Here is an 18,976-nt window from a genome sequence, read left to right on the forward strand (position 1 = left end):
ATACTATCACCTTGGTCCCTGAAAAAAAAAAAACAGCATATATTGGGGTATTGCGTATTGCCATGGAGGAAGGAAACGGTATTTAGTGCGCACTCAGCGCCACCAAAGCCGCGCCACTCGTGTCCTCGTGTCACCCCTCTCCCCGTGACCTCAGTTTGAGGGAGGCACTTTGCACTTTGTAGCTTTGTACCACTACCACCGTGCACCAGGGACTACCACCACGGTGGCAACTGCACAGCAAGGATGTTAGGCCCTGCGATGCCTGCGTTTATGCTTCGGTCTACGGTGAGCTCTTGATCACATTGGTGTAGGATTACAGAGCATTGGCCATGGTCTTGGCTACGTTGGCTGGCGCACTGTGGCCAACGGCAATGATAGCCAACCGTCGCTGCTGCGCTGGTTTGGTCCTGCGCAGACCGACGTTCATCAAAACCCAGGTAAGTGACATGAACCAACTAGAATGTAGGTTGTTACTATAGTGCCTAGAATATATTGTTACAGTTACGGGTTGAAAACGTCGTACCTATCTTGCTATGAATTCTTCTTTTGAGTATCTTTGCGAGGCGCTACTCGGTGTTTTGAGCCTACACTTTCTGCCTACGTTGCTCGCTCTTTTTTCCGACAGTCTCACTTTCCAGCAGCAGGAGCAAGAATAGTCGCTATTTTACTTATTTCATCTATTTTACCAACATTATTGTACCTTTTTATCTTTCTTGGGAGGTGACGCAACTCATGCCGGAGTTATGCAGTTTCCCAAGTTCACGCGGTATGTGGGCATGTGGCCGTCGCCGCTTATCCAGCCGTTTTTCATCGTTTCAGTGCAGAATTTGGTGCGCTTTTGAGGGGAGAGAGAAAGAGGGGGGGGGGGGGGGGGGGTCTCACTTTCCAGCAGCAGGAGCAAGAATAGTCGCTATTTTACTTATTTCATCTATTTTACCAACATTATTGTACCTTTTTATCTTTCTTGGGAGGTGACGCAACTCATGCCGGAGTTATGCAGTTTCCCAAGTTCACGCGGTATGTGGGCATGTGGCCGTCGCCGCTTATCCAGCCGTTTTTCATCGTTTCAGTGCAGAATTTGGTGCGCTTTTGAGGGGAGAGAGAAAGAGGGGGGGGGGGGGAGGAGTGCTTGCACCTAGATGAAATGCACATATGTCTGAAGCTGCCTGTGTGTGTCGCTGAAAAAAAAAAAAAAAAAAAAAAAAAAATCCAAGTACCGTTATGTTGTGTGAAAGTGCAAAACCTGTTTCTTGGGCAGTGGAACTGCTCTAGTTGTCCGTTTGGTTGGCTTTATGCTTTGGTCTACGGATTTTGCATTTGGCAGTCAATATAATTGGATGGCAAATGCCTGCCTTTCCATTGTTTGTTTTGGCTGATTAAATTAAATTAAATTGGTTCACAGGAAGGGAAAGGCGCAGTAACTGTCACACTTGCTCTGTGGACACCCGGACCGCGCCGTAAGGGAAGGGAGGAAGGTGGGAATGAAAGTGGAAAGAGAGAAAGAGGAGCCGTAGTGGAGGGCTACGGAGTAATTTCGACCACCTGGGGATCTTTAACGTGCGCTGACATCGCACAGCACACGGACGCCACTTCGTTTCGCCTCCATCGAAACGCAGCCGCCGCGGTCGTGTTCGAACCCGGGAACTCCGGCACAGTAGTCGGGCGTCTTACCACTGCACCACCCCGGCGGGGCTGTTTTGGCTGATTAGATGCACATTGTGGAATACAAATAATAGGTAGCAGCCCCTTTGTACCATGAAAGGGCAGTGGTGTTCCTAGATAATTAGCAGTTCTTCATTTACATAGTTTGCCAGCATTGTTAGAATTCTTAATCACTGAATAGCCTGCTAGAGCATGAAACACAACTGTTTACTCATGAGACCAATGCTGTGTGTGTACCACTGTAGCTCATATTAGGTCTGCTAACTTAACTTTGAGTGAACATTTCTCAAGGTTTGTCATCATACAAGTTTTTTTTCTTCAGCTTGAATCTATGTTGTGCACTGATGTCATTTTTTACATTCAACATTGTTTCAGATCATTGGAAATGTAAGCACTCAAGTTCTTGCTTGACAAGCATGTTGCTGACCTATCAGCAGGCACCTATCAAAAACCTCCCTCCCAAAAAGGAAATGGAATAAGGTCAGTGTTCTTTGCTGCCAGTTTCAATAGAGCGGTCATGTTTAGCTGTTATATGCTTGGCAAGAACTACGAATACGAATTTCAGAGGTTTAACTTAAAGGGGTCATGACAGCTAATATCTGAGCATAAATTGATTATTGCATTCACTGTCATCGCAAAACCCAACGCGATACGAATGCATTTCACTCCCGCACCAAACAAGAGCCTCGAAGCCACTGCCGTCTGTCTCGCCTCCCCAGCAGTCGCGAGTCTCGACAGACTTCCAAGCCTAATCTTGCATTTTTCTAGTACTTGTCCAGCAAATGACTAACATCAATGTAAACATACACCAAAGCGCGAGCCTGGAAAAAGAAGCTTGAATGCAAGACTCGTTCTGGTCGACCATTCAAACGATCTATCGCTAGGCTCTCCTTGGCGTTCTACCGAGATGTGACAATATAGTATTTATTGTGTGAGCCCTTAACTCCCGCAGGAATGCGCTGATTTGCAGAATATGACTGCGCCTCCAGCGTATTTGTTTACATAGCTTTTCTATATAACTGGATGTATGCAGCTTGTTCGCACGGCATAAAATGCAAGCTGAGCTAGCAATACCAAAAATATTCTCTTCTTTTCACACCAGTTGCACCTTTATTTGTTTACAAACTACAACAGCACTGCAAGAAGCGCCGAGGATGCTATGTCCCCTCCTGTGCCGGTTACCCATGCACAAGCAGTGCCGACAGCTGCTGGCTGCTACACTCAATATTGCTTGCACAGGGTCGATGTGCACGCGCTTTGTGGTGTAAGCAGTTGTCGATTTGAGGTCATGATTGCCAAAACTACACTCAATGGCCACAAGCAACTGCTAAAGCTTGTTAATGTGCGCTCCGTAATTGCCGAAATTGCAGACTCGAACCCTGCATACTCGCGCTCGGCCTACTCGTCGTGAAACGGGCCGGCAGTTCGGTGCCGACTGACATTTCTGGCCAAGGTCATTGCTGATGAGAAGTGGGCACATACAAAGTGTAGCTGTTTTCCTTCTTGTCACACGGTTAAGCTACAGACAAGCGCAGCTGTTTAGGCCATTAACTCATCGGCCATCAGTTTCTCGCTTGGCCTCCGATCTGACCAAAACAGATCGGGCAACCGTGCGCTGATCAGTTCTGTTAGTGTCGCGGGGCCGAAAACCTTGATCACACCATGGGGGTGGGCGGCCGTTGGTCGTGCCATTGTTGTCGCCGATGTAGTGCAACAGATCAGTGCTTCAATAAGCTATGGAACAGAACTGCGCAGCCCACTGACTGTGACGGTGGGTGCCTTAACTATACTGAAGAAAACATACCTTGCTGTATAATGTTCTTGTGCAGTAACATGTTCATCAAGCACGTCTATTTTCTTGGGATGTCACTCGAGCATTTCAAAGTGGCAGTCACTCTCGGTGGGAGGAGTTTCCTGATTCCTATTTTATCACATTTTTATTGCGACAGCAATACTACTCTAGGTTTCGGGCCTTCAGCGTAGTGCGGCCGGTAGCAACGTCTTACCCACGTGTGATGTGACATCACAGTGTCACATGGGTAAGACGTGACATCACAGTGTCAGGCTGCATGCAATGCTTTTTGTATATATAGAATATTCCAACTTGTGTGTAAATGCTGCCCATTTGTATAACCACAGTGAAGAGAGTGACGCATCTCAGTATCATCACTCATGACAAAAAAAAGGGGAAAAAAAGAAAAACTGATCACCGAAAGAAATCATGATCCATTCCAACTGGATGATACTATATGCTGGTTACTTGTCACAAAAGAATTTTCATATTGGAGGAGCTTGACTGTGCGTCTGTTAAGACACTGTCTTTTCTTCTGCTTGGCCACATTTCATAAGAATTTCCTCTTGAGTCCTTGGTGGTCATTATTTTGGTAGGGCAGGGTTGAGTGAGTACAGGTACTAAAGCTTAATTTTTCAATGCTGCCGTCTAACATCCAGTGAAATATCGGGTTAGTCTCTCTTAACTTGCAGTTAACAATTATTTTTTTATGGTAGAAGTAGGGCCGTTATTAATATCATCAGCATTGAGTATAATGTTGACAGGGAGGGGGGGACGCTCCAGAATCCTGTCCCTTTATTCAAAGATACATGGCACACAGTTATGCAGCAGAAAGATAGACCTTTTCCTTTAGGTGGACTTAAACGGTCCTTGATGAAACCCACGGATGTGATTACCGGCGTTTGAATCGAGGCATAGGTGCCTTGATGCTGATGATGAAGAGGCATTGCAAAACATTCAATCCTGCTTAACTGTGCATATTTTTTTTTTGTGCATACACCACCACCTCTTCGTGCAGTGTTGCACTAAAGTTGCACGTGGCTGCAGAAGTTTCAAGTATGCATTTTGGGCCAGAACTGTCATACCAGCTCACCATTAGTTACATTTAGAAAGTTTTGTTGTGCATAATATATCTCAACTAAGCACACTTATTCTGCTTTAAGGCCAAAACAAGAGGGAATGCAGGCTTATTTTCTTCGATGATGATGACATTGAATAGCATCTTGCTCCATTCGTCATTGTAGGCCTAGCGGATCTACTGCTGGACAAAGGCTGCTGCTAGCGATCATGCTTAGCTTGTCTGCATGCTTAAACAAAAAGATCTGAAAAAAAAAAAAAAAGAAAATTGCACTCGACAAGTCAAGTTGCAACTTAACAGGTACTTTGAAACTTGTCTTGCCTGTCATCTTTTCTGTATGTTATTGTGCAGTGGTTTTCTAATCAAAGTATAGTGAGCAATGCGCTCTGTGTGTTGGTGAATGATTATTTGCTGTACTGATTATTCTATGATTCTTTCTATGCAGGCTAGTGATTGGTTTCCCAATGGACACTGCTTTGCATCAATTCTCCTCCTAGGCGTGCGTGATGGCTTGTGGCCACCCATGAAGCGCCATCGACACTCGAAGTGTTCCCAGGTGGTCTCCCTCCCCAAGTACTGAAGGCTTCCAGTGCTCCTTGGCTTTTTTGTTCTGACCTGATGGCATATTCAGGGGAATTGGCGAATCAGTGTCCTCGTCAGAAATTCAGATACCATTCTGTATGCTACAAAGACAAAGTTTAAGAAATGTACGTTTGAAACCATTAAACATTTACTATTGGAGGTCATTGCACTTCTCATAGTCCTTCTGAGCAGACAGCTCTGACCACTGAACTGGTCAGCTGCCACATGTGCTCACAGTGATGGTGTAAAATGCTTCATTGGTTTACGTGAATATTCTTGTCACAATATTTTTATAATTGATTGGTTTGTACGATTTAACGACCCATAGCGACTCTGGCTATGAGAGGTCCTGTAGTGAAGGACTCCGAAAATCTCGGCCACCTGGGGCTCTTTAACGTGCACTGACATGACACAGCGCATGCCATTCCGTTTTGCCTCCATTGAAGCTCGGCCGGCGGCAGTCTGGATCGAACCTGAGAACTCAGACACAGTAGTCTGGCATCTTAACCACTGTACCACTGCTGTGGGATGTATGTATATATATTTATTTTTATTTTTATAATTTACGACTGAAAGCTTTTGTGCACCGGTGGTTGCTTTACTATGCAGAATTACAATAGCCTTTTCTATGTAGCAGGGAGCTCAAAATACATATGAAAGAAGGCAAGATTTTTGAGGAGAGTTAGTGCTGCTTTCAGCCGAAGTTTATTCAAGTACTGAAGGTGATGTCCACTGTTTTATTCTGTTCAATACTGATCAGGCCAAAAAAAAAATGAAATTGAAAGTTACTTTAAGCATGTTGGGAAGAATATTTACAAATATTCTTTGTGCTATGTAGCTATTATACGAAACCTGTGCTGTATAATATGAGGTTTTTTTGATCATCTAGCCAGAACTTGCACGCATTCGACTTAAGTGGTGCAAATCCTCGCACCACCACCTGTCAGGGCAGTTCATGAACAGCTGCAGGCATTTGCTTGTGGTGATTCAAATGAGCACTTGCTAATGCAGTGATTGCTGGCACACATTGCTGTTTTAATGGTGCAACAGAACCACAATGAGATAATGCAAAAATTTGGGACCACATGCAAGGAGCAATAACATACCTTAAGCCCGATCATTAGCTGAAGCTGCAATCGTGTTAGGAATATACGCTATGGCAGGCTGCCAACAGACAAGAGCAGCGTGGAGTTTTGGATGCTCATTGGCGACATTGGGTGTGTTGTGCTTTCGTCAGAAATAAAATGGTGATGGAAACATGGAAAATAGCCATTGTCTCGCTGTTGTCATTTAAAAAGCGAGACTGTTGCCTAGTATGCAAGTACCCAGCACCTCCACCAAATGTAAGAGTACGTTCGGTCTGGGGTCGATGTTCTTGTCGAACGTTTAACTATCGCGTCAGTCTCTTGCGTCTTCTCTTTGTCTGCCGTCTTCTTTGTAGCACGCGCCTTTTCGACATACGCTCGTTGTCTTTGTCACCGTCGACATTCACTGAGCGTTGGTGTGACACTACGCTCAATTTAATTGGGGTCATTCGAACTTTGGACAATTGAAACTTTTTTACCCCATGAATTTTGAGTTAAGGAATTTTTACTGTGCTACATTTTAGACCTATTGCTGCACTCTGCAGGTATTTAGATATGGTACTAGCATTATTTCCAGGCAGCTGCTGCACATGTAATGTACTTTGAGGAGCCCATTGTTCAGATGTAACGTCTGAAGAATGAATGCCATATTGAAACAGCATAGCAAAATAAGAGGACAGGCTGGTGCTACGTCCTGTACTCTCCTTTTTGGTATGCTGTTAATGCGACCATTATTGTTAAGTTGCAGTGCCTATATTTGATAGAACTCCTGGGATCAATACTTTGGCAGAGAATCAAGTATTATGCATGCAAAATGTATTTTGAGGAAGCAGTTATAGGAAAGGCAATGCATTTTGCATGCGTTATAAATATAATGCTTTTTTGTGTACGTATAAGGGGGTCTGTACTGCTTTAAAATGCAATTTGTACTAATTTAAATTCTACAGATTCATATTTTAGGCGCTCCCTAACTGCTCCAAACCTCCATTTTGCCTGCTCCAAACATGCTCCAAAACTCCATTTTGACCGCTCCAAACCAGCTCCATACAGCAGTTTTTCCTGCTCCCAGGGGCGCTCCAAGATGCGGTCAGTCAGTTCCTCCCCTGAAATCACGATAGTTTATGTTGATGCTCGTGCATGCATACTCATTAGCCCTCGTAGGGTTGTGGAAGCCACATTTCCCACAAAACATTTGCAAATAAATATCAGCTGCTAGAGGTGCAAAGGACCTCGTGAAAAATCACTCACTGTGATACCCCACCAGCAAAGTAGCCTTAATTTTAGATACATACCAGATCAACAGCATGTGATGGAATAAATCTGAATGTTCTTGATCTTGATTTATTGTGCGTACCCGAGTACGTTAGCTCAGTTTCATCATTCTCAACTTTCATTTTAGTCCTGTTTGGTCATTTTAAATGCATCTATCTTTTTTTTTATTGCATTGCCTCAATAAAAAAGCCAGCAGCAACATAAGTTCAGAACTTGGCTGTGCAACGCTGGTTTACAGAACAGTCCCATGAATGGAAAGAAACAGCGCTCCTAAGGCGGGACAGGAGAGCAGACATAACACTTGCTGTGCATGTTTGGCGCATGTGTTGTCTGCTCTCTTGTCCCGTCTTAGTAGCGCTGTTTCTTTCCATTCGTGATCATGTACCAACCAGCCCGTATTCGCGCCATTTTGGAATCACAGAACAGTCGGTGAAAGTTTTGGGATTATATTCTCGCCAGCTAGTGCTTATGCATTTCTGTTGCTGGAAGCACTTGACCTCTGTGGCCCGAGGTAAAAAATAAAAGGCGCTAGCTATGGCTCTCTGATTCTCATCCACAGTGATCAAAGTCTTTATTTGTAGCAAAGGCACATTAAATGACAAAAAAAAAGAAATTGTGGAAAAATATGCTATTTACAGGGAAAGTTTAAAGAAGCCAGTCATCAGGGTCTAGGCCCCAGCACACACAGGAGAACCACACCGGTTACTTGCCAGATGAGATGTTCTGGGTTGTGCTTGACATGTCCCCTTCTTCATCATCTTCATCATCGGTCGGAGGCTTGTTCTTGAGCTTCTGGAACTCGTTCTTGTAGTGGCTCTTCCGCAGGTTCTCAAACTTCTTGTGTTTCTCTGCAAGTGCGTGACAAATGTGAGTCGAGTTCAGTTTTTCTTTTAGCTTGGTACAGTTCACAGACAAGTAATAAAAATAAAGCGGACACAACGTGTGCTGTCTCGTCTTGACAAACATGCGGCAGACTACACTGTACGCTGGTGCCATTGTCTTAAAATCGCCGGCCACTCTTGTCGCTCGAACATCGTGAAGATGACGTCAGTGAGAAAAGAGAACAGGGGCTCATCATTTTCTTATCGTCCATTATTGTTTGTGTTCTAATACGCTCAATTTTCTGAATTACTCGGTTCTAGCTGTTCGCTTCAGTGATTTCAACGCAGCTATAATGCACAATCTTTTTTTTTTTCATGATTTGTCATGACTTTAAATTGGCTAGGCACCGTTTCTTAGCCGTACTGTAGAGGATTTGCTCCAGTATAAGTGCACATTCATCGTACACTAACCTATGGCCAATTCCACCCTACAATGTGTCGTAGCTGGTCTATTGTACACCTTTTTATTAGATAGCATCTGAAAGCAAGGGCCAGATAACAGTTGTAATGAAGGAGAGAATTTTCATGCTGTGGTTGTTGGGTTATGATATTTAACATGATTGTTTCATATTTCTTTTGGCTAAAATGCCTATTTACCTTCTGGCCTCATGGATTATGCCTTTAACGCTTTACTACGCTGCGGTAGTTGGTTCATACATGGTAACTCAAGTGGGGAGTCTCTCAGTTTAACGCCGCATAGTGTGTTAAACTGCGAAATAGGTCGTTTAACTGCATTGAACAAGAAGGGCATTTCCCACTACCTTGTCTCAACAGTTGTGCACAATGCTGTAGAAACTGGTGGCGCACTCTCATAACTTCCGTAGTGCAGCGGAACCTAGCCACAATGGAAAATACGGTATACACAGACGCGGCCCTATACCCATGGGACCGCAGGACCAGAAAGTTCAGAGTCGCGGCAGCAGTGGTAGACCACATGGGGGAACCAATCAGCAGTGCGACGTTAAGAAACTGTACGGTAACGGAGGGGGAGGAGGCTGCCGTAGCTCTAGCGGCCGCCGAAGGTTACCGTAGGAACAAGTCTCTCATAATCCTAACAGACTCCAAAGCAGCATGCAGGAACTACACACGGGGCAAAATAAGCAAGGAAGCGCTGAGCATCCTCCTCGAAGCAAGGCTTCCAAATAAGACCTTAAGACACAGGATTTTCTGGATACCGGCACACACCGGGATAGAGGGTAACTCGAGGGTAGACAGCCTAGTTCGCGAGATCACGAACCGAGCAGGGCAGTCAGAAGCCCTGGAGGATCCCATAACGGTGGAACCAACGTATACAGAAATACTAAACTGCCACAGAGGGCGGAGATTCAAATACCCACCACCCCACACATCATTAACACAGCACGAGGCGGTCTGCTGGCGGAGACTGCAAGCAGGGACATTCCACAATCTATACATACTACACAAGATGTTCCCTACACAATACAGGAACACATGTCCGTGGTGCGGGGCAACCCCCACACTATACCACATCAAATGGGAATGCGAACGAAACAGAGCCTTCCACAAACTAAATAACCCGAGTGCGGAACAATGGGAGGGTCTGCTGACCAGCAGCGAGCTCACGGCCCAAAGGGCACTGGTGCGGCACGCCTGCGAAGCAGCAAGACTCAGCGGTGCCCTGGAATAGGGGCGCCGACCTTGTGAAGAGGCCGAAGATATGAAGACATCGGCCCGCCGCTAAAACCAGAAACTTTTTAGAGCAATAAATGTTTTCTCTCTCTCTCTCTCTCCGTAGCACTGAGTGGAAATTGTGAGACGACAATGGAAACCAAGCGGAACAAATGCCATGGGCTGAAGACCCTCTTCATTGTGGCAGTAATTCTAACAGTAATGGTGGGACAAATGTGAAACTGCGAACGAGTTCTGGGCAGCATGTGCGGACAAGCTGTGACAAATTTTGCGGGAAGAAAAAGTTGATTGCTGAGACCGCCCGAAAGGAGCTTCTAATCACTGATTTAACACACAGAACTTGCAAGTCAAGCATTACGAATTGACCTCGTAATAAAAAGAAAAACCATTGAAAAGCCTGCTAAACACAGAAGATTTGAAAATCTCATTCTGTAGCTGTTAAGATATTCTAGTACTTGGATCAAGTCCAGAGTAGTAGTTTGAAATTCCCACGTTGCACATGCCATGAGAAGAGGTGCAAATTTTCCTAAAACTTTGCGTGCCTAAAAATGATTTCTCGGACGTTTTCATAAAGAATTTAAAATTTTGGATAAAATGAATGCATGCTTAGAAAAGCGTGGATTTATTTGCTGAATAGCACTAACATCAATAATGACCTAAGCTTTACCATATCATACAAAAACTGAATTGTCCTGTGACTAGTATATCCAATGCATATGATGTGTGCCAATTAGTTGCAACAGTCCCACCAACTCCTAGTATGTTGTTGCTGTTGTCCAGGACTAACGCCGCTGCCTATTTCTTGCTAGTGACTTAGTCATTTAGCGCATCTCACCAGCAATATGAATCGCAGCACGATGATTTTTGCCTGTTTTGACTTATCGATAGACCAATGGTTTTGGCAAAGCAACAACCAATTCACGAGTGCCTCACCATGGATATTAGTCCATCTGTCAGAATTATTCATCCTGACTCATTTCTCAGTGTTTCTTCTACATGATTCTTCACCTGCATGGAATTCAAGTTGAGAAAAGTTCCATCTGAAGGTACCAAGGAGCTTGAGCTGAGGCAGCATCAGTTGGCTTTCCAGTTTGAAGGGTCAAGACGCAACCCCCTTGACGTTTTTTTAGTAATGCCTGCTGTTCTTTGCCTTTGCAGAGTATAGACTCACTTGTTTGACTTCATGACTGCACTAATAAGCAACCCTGATGCTTGGCATTTGTTTCATTGATGCAATTCCTTTTTTTTGCTGTGCAGCCTAAATTTCTTGCTCGACAACAGATAGCTTGTCAAACACATTGCAAAGGAAAATCCATGCTCATTGTTACGGTACTTGCATGCTGCTCGCTTTGTTTTCCTCCAATGACCATTTCACTACGCAGGAATCATTTCATGATGTTAAACCACAGGTGAACCTTTCTCAATATTTGCGTCAATATACCATGCTATCTATCGTGCATGTGAGTGCTCTCTTTTATTTGCTTTGTGAATATACACAAGGCAAGACTGTTCAGCCATATAAGTTGAAGCTTTATAATAATAACAATAATACTTTATTTTTCTTTTAGTACAAGGAAAGTAGCAGCCGCTAAAAAGCTGCTTCGAAGAACAGCTTGACGGGGTAATTTCACAGCAGAGAAGTCACGCTTGCACAAATGAATAAATAACGCAAAAATAATTGGATTACAAAAAAAGCTCAAAGTAAATCGGGAAAAATACACAAAAACAATACAGAGAGACATGCCGAAGATAGAACTCTGTTCATTTAAAGTTATGTATTCATATTGTTACATGGCAGAAGGCATTCACACCGTGTAAACAGTAATACACTCACACCAAACTGGACTCAAGCACAAGCAGAGACCGCTGCCAGGGATTTGGGCCCCGAGCTCGCGCCAAGCGCACACAGACTTCGTCAGTCTCATCTTCGATGAGTTGACCCATAGCAATATAAATATTTTGCGGATTAATTTAAAAAGAGGAAGTGAAAAATCTTTACCACTATTAGGAAAGTATTTATTTAATGTGGTAGGAAGCCTGAAATGAAGCATCTTCCTGCCATAGTTAGTCCAGCACTCTCTAACGTGCCGATGTTCCGGGTTGCGGGTGTCGTAAGTATTTATGTTGTCTTTAAGCGCTGCCAAGATGTTAGTGTGTGGCCCTTTTTAGTGATGCCTTACTTATATAATCGCAAAAGCTTGTAGTTATACAAAGATGTTACTTTAACCATGTTAAGCTGCCTAAATATTGGTCCCGTATGCTCGAAGTAATAAGCTTTAGTAATATTTCTTATGGCACGTTGTTGAAGCAGTAGTAATTTTGTGATGTGTTCTGCTGTTGTTGTTGCCCATACTAGCAAGGAGTAGTTCATACTAGACTAAAGGAGTAAATAATAAAGCATAGTGTTAACGGAAAGGGGAAATAATGAGCAATTTTGGCGTAGAGAACCTATTGTGCATAATAGTTTGTTGACTAAATATTCAATGTGAACATCCCATGTCATGTGCTCTGAGAAGTACATGCCTAACGTTTTCACAGTGAGCAATTTCTTTGAGTGCCACTGAGTATATGAGAAGGCAGCTCAAATGCTTTATTTTTGGGGTGGAAGACCGACTTTTGTTTTATTAACATTGAGTTTTGGACTGTTTTGACAAGCCCAATGTCAATTTTGTTTTCTAAGGTTATGTTAGCCCGGCTGGATAGCTCTATGTCCGAGTGACCAGAGAAAAACAGACTTGTATCATCAGCGTAAATATGCTTTGCAGATGAATCTATGGAAGCAATGTCATTAATGTAGAGAATGAAAAGAAGGGGGCCTTAAAGACTTCCTTGTGGAACACTCGAGATGACTGACTTGACTGCAGAGGAGAAACATACTGTGTAGGAAGAGTAGGCTGTGCCACGTATGCCATATACCTGTCTAGTTTATTGAGCAGTTTTGTGGTTAATGCTGTCGAATGCTTTCGAGGAATCTAAAGATATGCCTAAGACGAGTTTCTTTTCTTCAAAGTTATTTAATATATCTTTTTGAGCGAGAAGGGCAAGCGCAGTTGATCGGTTTTCTTAAACTCGAATTGAGCGGGGTTTAAAATATTGCGATGATTAATAAAGGACGCAAGACGAGTAAGAAAACTTTTCAAACCCTTTTGAGAAGGTTTGGTGCAGTTTTGTGGGGTTTAACGTCCCAAACCGACTAAGGCTATGAAAGACGCCTTAGTGGAGGACTCCGGAAATTTAGACCACCAGGGGTTCTTTAACGTGCACTGACATCGTACAGCACACGTGCGCCTTGCTTTTCGCCTCCATCGAAAAGCGGCCGCCGAGGCGGGGATTCGATCCCGCGCCCTTGGGAACAGTAGTCGAGCGCCGTAACCACTGCACCACCCCGGGGCCTTTTGAGAAGGTAGGCAGAATAAATATTGGGCGATAGTTGGAAAGGTGTTTTCATGCCTTTTTTGTATAATGCTGCCACCCTGCCTGGTTTCTCCTACAGCTCATCAGATGACAGTGCAATTATATCTCGCATATAATTATTTTATAGCCTTCCCGAAAACAGCCTATACAACAGCTTTTGCCTTCTACAAGAAGGCTTGCATTCGGATAAAGTAGTTTACACGGGCAAAAAAAAAAATAGTCCGTTTTTGGTTTTGTGCCTGTTCATCGCGCGGCAGAACGTTATATCATTAAATTAGGCTGGTTGTGTTCAGCCTGGTACATCCGTATGACATGCCTTCAGCCTTCTGAAAAACGATGTCTTAATAGACGATAAAATAGGCACTTGACTAATCAGCTAGGCCTGGCCAGGGTTCGAGCTTAGTTGCTGCAGCCGCGTTTCGATGCAGGCAAAACGCAAGGCGTCCCACTGCTGTCAGATCTCAGCGAATGTTACAGAACCCCTGTAATCAAAATTGTCGGAGCCCTCCTCTACGGAGCTTTGGCACCTCGTAAAAACCTAAAAATAGATGGTCTCTAGGCTCTATCTACTCTTTAGTCGAGGCATAGAGGAGGCTATGGTCGAGGAATTGCATAGGGACTTGCAAACAATTAAGCCTAAACCTAAATAAAGCAAGCATAAAGCCTTGATCTCGCATTAGGGAACTTTTTTTTTCTCCTTCACTTCTTCACTAGAAAAACAAAAACCGTTTCCTTTCAAAGCTACCCGGTCTGTCGGCATCACTTCTTACAGCCACGTGTGTCTGCCATTTCCAGTTGAGGCTATCGACGGTTGACCATATTAATTTTAACTGCTTTGAAGAGACCATTAAGGCACATGAATTGTAACAATCGGCAGTATTTGCGCCTTCAAATGACGCTTGTACCTTCCTCCTCCTTAGACATGGGCTTCTTCTCCTCTTCTGGAACATCCTTGAAACCCACGCCTCCTTTCCGGTGGCCTTTCTTGCGCCTGCGTGAAGGCGCATACAGATGGTTTATGACTCGACATTTTCGGTCGTTTACTGCGGCAACAGGACCAGTGAGGAGGATCGTTGATTGATCGGATCTTGTTTTTAAAACCGAAAGCATTTTTGAGCGGCATTACTATACTGTGGACAGAGCTTGCAATTATGTAATAGAAATAAGTCATCAAAATGTTTTAATAATTGGCTGATTAATTTAACAAATTAAAGACACAAATCAGTGAATTATAACTTGGTCATTTCATTATATAGACCTTTGCAACGAAGGCCTCCTGGGCATCTACATAATGCTCGTTGAGCTGTTGTGTGCGCCTGGCGTTAGTACGGTGGAAGCGGCGGCGGAACCGGTTTGTAACAGTCCAGAGCGGAGGCGTTTTGACCTCCTCCTCGCCCGTTGCAAAGGTATATAGGTGAATTAGTCAATTGTGTATACAGTTACCCAAATTGTTTTATTGGGCAATTGCCCGAAGAATTGACTATTGGTCAGTTGCTTAGAAGTTGATGGGTCTTTTCATCATTTAGGGGAATTATGTCAATTTATATGAATTGATCGATTAAAAATTGATGGTTTTGGTGAATTCAATTATTACTCATTTAGAAAATTACATAATTGGCAAAGGCATACGAAACGAACACGCAGTGTCGTAATTGCCAGCAGTAAAAGAAGTGCTTTCTAATTACTGCAACTAAGCAGACTTAAATGCAACATTACCATTTCTTATGTAGTCACTGTATAGAACATAAAGTGTTGCTCATTATTCTTTGTGATTAAAAGTGTTGGCTTTTAAGAATCAAGAACCTATCTGGAAATTTTTTCTCCAGCTCGAGGTGGCTGTGATGTTTTATCTGCACCGAGAAGCCAGGTCTCCGTTGGTATATGAATATTCATTCCTATGGAGCAGTTAGGAGGGGATGAAGGTAGAGAAGTCATAAGTATATGAAAGACGTGTAACACATCGAGCTGCAATTTCCCCCCGTCGTTCGATATACCGGACTGCACGCAAATCCAGATTTATGGGACACCATTTACCTATGAGAAAACTCCGGCATATTGTAACGTGCTGTTATGTGCCGGTGCGGGAAAAAAAAGTGAACGGAGCACGCTATTTGCTTCTAAAATATTTCACGAGTTGCATAATTGAAACTGGCAGTGTGGTAAGTGCGAACCTCTTATTATAGACGTCATTGCCATTTTTTGGACAAATATTGTTTTATTATCTCCAGTGCATAAGGCGTGATCTTAATTTGAACGAAAAAAACGTGCTCTGTTTACTTACGTGCTCCGCACCTGTACACTCCGGAGCCCTCCACAATGGCACCCCTTTCTCCGCTTTCACTCTCACCTTCCTCCTTTCCCTTACGGCGCAGTTCAGGTGTCTACAGGACAAGTGTGGCAGATAATGCGTTTTTCCTTTCCCGTGAACCTATTTATTATTATTATTATTATTATTATTATTATTATTATTATTATTATTATTATTATTATTATTATTATTATTATTATTATTATTATTATTATTATTATTATTATTACATGCAGTCTTTATTAAATGTTTGGTGCCAGCAGGTTTCCTTCTAGGCCACACCGCGTGCGTCGTGTTGCCGCCCGTTCCCAGTGTTTAAATATCCTGAAGATAAGATACTTTTTTGTTCCACCCTCTTCAATGGGAAGGACTTTCACGAATGCTAAATGAAACTACAGGGCTTAGAAGCAGACACCCTGAGAATGATTGAAACCACGTGTTATTCCACTTTCATGACACGCCTCAGGCGCTACGGTTTTGAAGCTACTTCTTGGTGGCAGCTAAGTGGAGGTACTGAACTTTTGGTCAAGAGTGCACATATATTGATGGTAATATAGTCCGATGCGTGGAAGAAATTTGCTTTTTGAAGTTTTTTGCTAGTGGGCTGCGTTCTTAAAAATTACCCGAGGCGACTATATAGGGAACACTGCATGATACATTCGTTGGTCGATAAATTTTCGCGTTCGCCGGAGATATGTAGGCTTCAAGCCGTTGAGACACCCGCTGGCAGCGCTGCGAAGCCGCGTGTGTCGTGGCGGACGTGGTTGAGGGAAGTCTTCATTTTTCGTACGTATTTTGCACTTAACCTAATAGAGCATAACGGTGGTCCTAGAATGTGCTTTGTTCCCGAGGGCGCTGCGGAAGCCTGCTGTGCTTTAATCCTAACGATCGTGATTATTCTATTCATAGCGTACTGGCAACAGATTTAGCTGTCGCCCAGTGACGCCTAGTACACAATATATATTTTGCTTGAGATTAGTCATTTGCATACACCGAACCATTTCGCGATCCCTTTCAGGTTCATAGTATATCGGGGCTCGACTTACTATAGCAAGATTCTAAGTGAGACCTCGCCCGTAGCACTGAAGTATCACGAGTGAGTAGAAATCCAGGGGTAAAATACGGTATATAGTCTAAATGGAGTTTACAGGAAAAACGCTCAAATGGAGTAGGGTGAACAGGAATTAAAGGGGAAATGTAGGATCTACCTCCGGCGGTACTCCCAGCGAAGGAAACGGTCGCTTTTCTTCTTGTTCTTTTTATCTTGCTTCATTTATTCGTTTTGAATATTAAGATGTTAGTAGTTTCCGCGGTGTGCTAGTTAATAAAATGAATGCTTGTCTGCCACGCAGCACCTGCTCATCAAGTACCTGGGGCGAGTCACAATAACCTCATACAGATACAGATTTCTCATACTATAAACTCATACAAATCTCATACAATCCCGTATATTTCTCATACGTTGAATGATATTTGTATGTGATTATATGGGATTTATACGAGTTTAGTTTGAGTTTAGTATGGGAAATTTGTATGAGGTTATTGTGGCTCACAGGGTTTTGTCGGTAGGGGAACCTGTAGTGTTCAGTGAAATATATCTTGCACTTCACAAAACATGGCCGCCTTGCTGTAGTGGCACGTGTTCGCGCAGCGTTGTCCCTGAAACTTGCTCTGAGTGGTCCATATGATCCCGCGGAGCCGTCAACAGACTGACTGGAACCAAAGTTGGTTGAGGAGTGAAAACAGTTCAAGAAAAAAAATTACGAGAGCACCGCAGAATCTGCACTGAAAAATGCGACAGCCTGAGCGTTGCGGCTGCACAAGGTACACTGCGCGGCCCCTTGAGTATTTTCTGCTTGCAAGGCCATGGCTGGTGCCACACAGTGAAAATTTTCTTTCATTGTCCCGCCCGCCGGCGGCTGCGTTTCGTTGGAGGCGAAACGAAGAGGCGTCCGTGTGCTGTGCGATGTCAGTGCGTTAAAGATCCCCAGATGGTCGCGCTTATTCCGTAGCTCTTCACTACGGTATTCCTTTATCTCCGCTTTAGCTCCCACCTTCCTTCCTTCCCTTACGGCGCGGTTCAGGTTTCGACAGAAAGCATGACAGATACAGCGCCTTTCCTTCCCTGACAACCAATTATTATTGGCATGCGTTCGCTGCAGTGCTCCTGCAGCGTTGTTGTTGTGGCTGTAGTAAGAAGGAAAAGAAAATGCTCCTGCAAATGTGAGATTGGACGGTACACCATCGCTCCTGCTGCGTGGCGATCCTTGGCTCGCGTCTGCTCCAAGTGTGGGATTGGCAGTACAACGCAGCGCAGGTCGTCGTCGGGCTTCCTAAAGTTGCCATGGAGATGGCAGGGACGCTAGGTAAGGAGGAACACATCTCACGAGCAGATCTCGGGCACGCGAAATTTTGATCATGGGCCAAGAAAGGATTTCGCCTTAAAAATGGGGAATACTTAAGCTCTGCCTTTAAAGGTATCCCGCGATAGCGTCGATGGCTCCGTCTGCGGCCCTTTTTTCCGATCTTTCGTTCACAAACATGCACATTGCTCCTGGCTTTATCACTGATCTCTTCTTAATCGCTGTCTTTATTGTCTCACATAGTAATAGTAGCAGTAGAAGACTATTAAAGCGCAACACTTAGGCGCCTAATACATCGATGGCCTGCTGGACGAGCAAGCGCTGTTCTTCCTCAACGCAAGCCACTCCACCCAGGTCAACATAGTATGGGAGAGGATGTGAAATTAACTCGATTGCAATGCAACCGGGCATGAAAATAGGCAGTGAGATAGGTTGACATAAGGAGAATGGCAGTGGAGGCATGATGAATCACGGCGGAATTTGTACAGATATAGCCGCGCAGGGTTATGAGCGTATTCAACTGTACCTGCCGAAGGACATGAGCCTCCCAAACGGAGAGATTAGGATGAGGTTCGGGGTAGAGCATGCGGTCTAAGCGAGCAGCATTGAAATATTCAGTGATGGTGGCGCGAAGAGGCAGTCTCGACCCGCCCTCGAAGGACCTTGGCCAGGGGATGAACGGTGCCCGGTTACGAGTTTCACGGGCAAGCTGGTTCGCCAGCTCATTGCCGTCAATACCCGAGTGTACAGGGATCCATCGGAGGAAGATGGGGCAAGGCTGCAGCACAAGTGCGGCCTCGAGCTCCGTGGACGAATGAGGTGTGAGAGTTTTAAATTGAATGGCACGGATAGCTGCCTGGGAATCAATGTATATAATATATTGAAGCAC

General features: G+C 44.1%; 1 long non-coding RNA gene across 1 annotated transcript; it reads left to right on the forward strand.

Moving 5' to 3' along the window:
• The first annotated feature begins 155 nt into the window (after nucleotides 1-155).
• Nucleotides 156-5,196, forward strand: LOC146182028 (uncharacterized). The gene is made up of 3 exons (XR_014700327.1): nucleotides 156-437; nucleotides 2,038-2,142; nucleotides 4,978-5,196. It is a non-coding gene; the product is annotated as an uncharacterized LOC146182028 (long non-coding RNA).
• Nucleotides 5,197-18,976: the final 13,780 nt, after the last annotated feature.

The sequence above is a fragment of the Amblyomma maculatum genome, chromosome 8 (assembly GCF_055883805.1).
Source record: "Amblyomma maculatum isolate TAMU_Amacu chromosome 8, ASM5588380v1, whole genome shotgun sequence".
In the NCBI taxonomy this organism is placed as follows: domain Eukaryota; kingdom Metazoa; phylum Arthropoda; class Arachnida; order Ixodida; family Ixodidae; genus Amblyomma; species Amblyomma maculatum.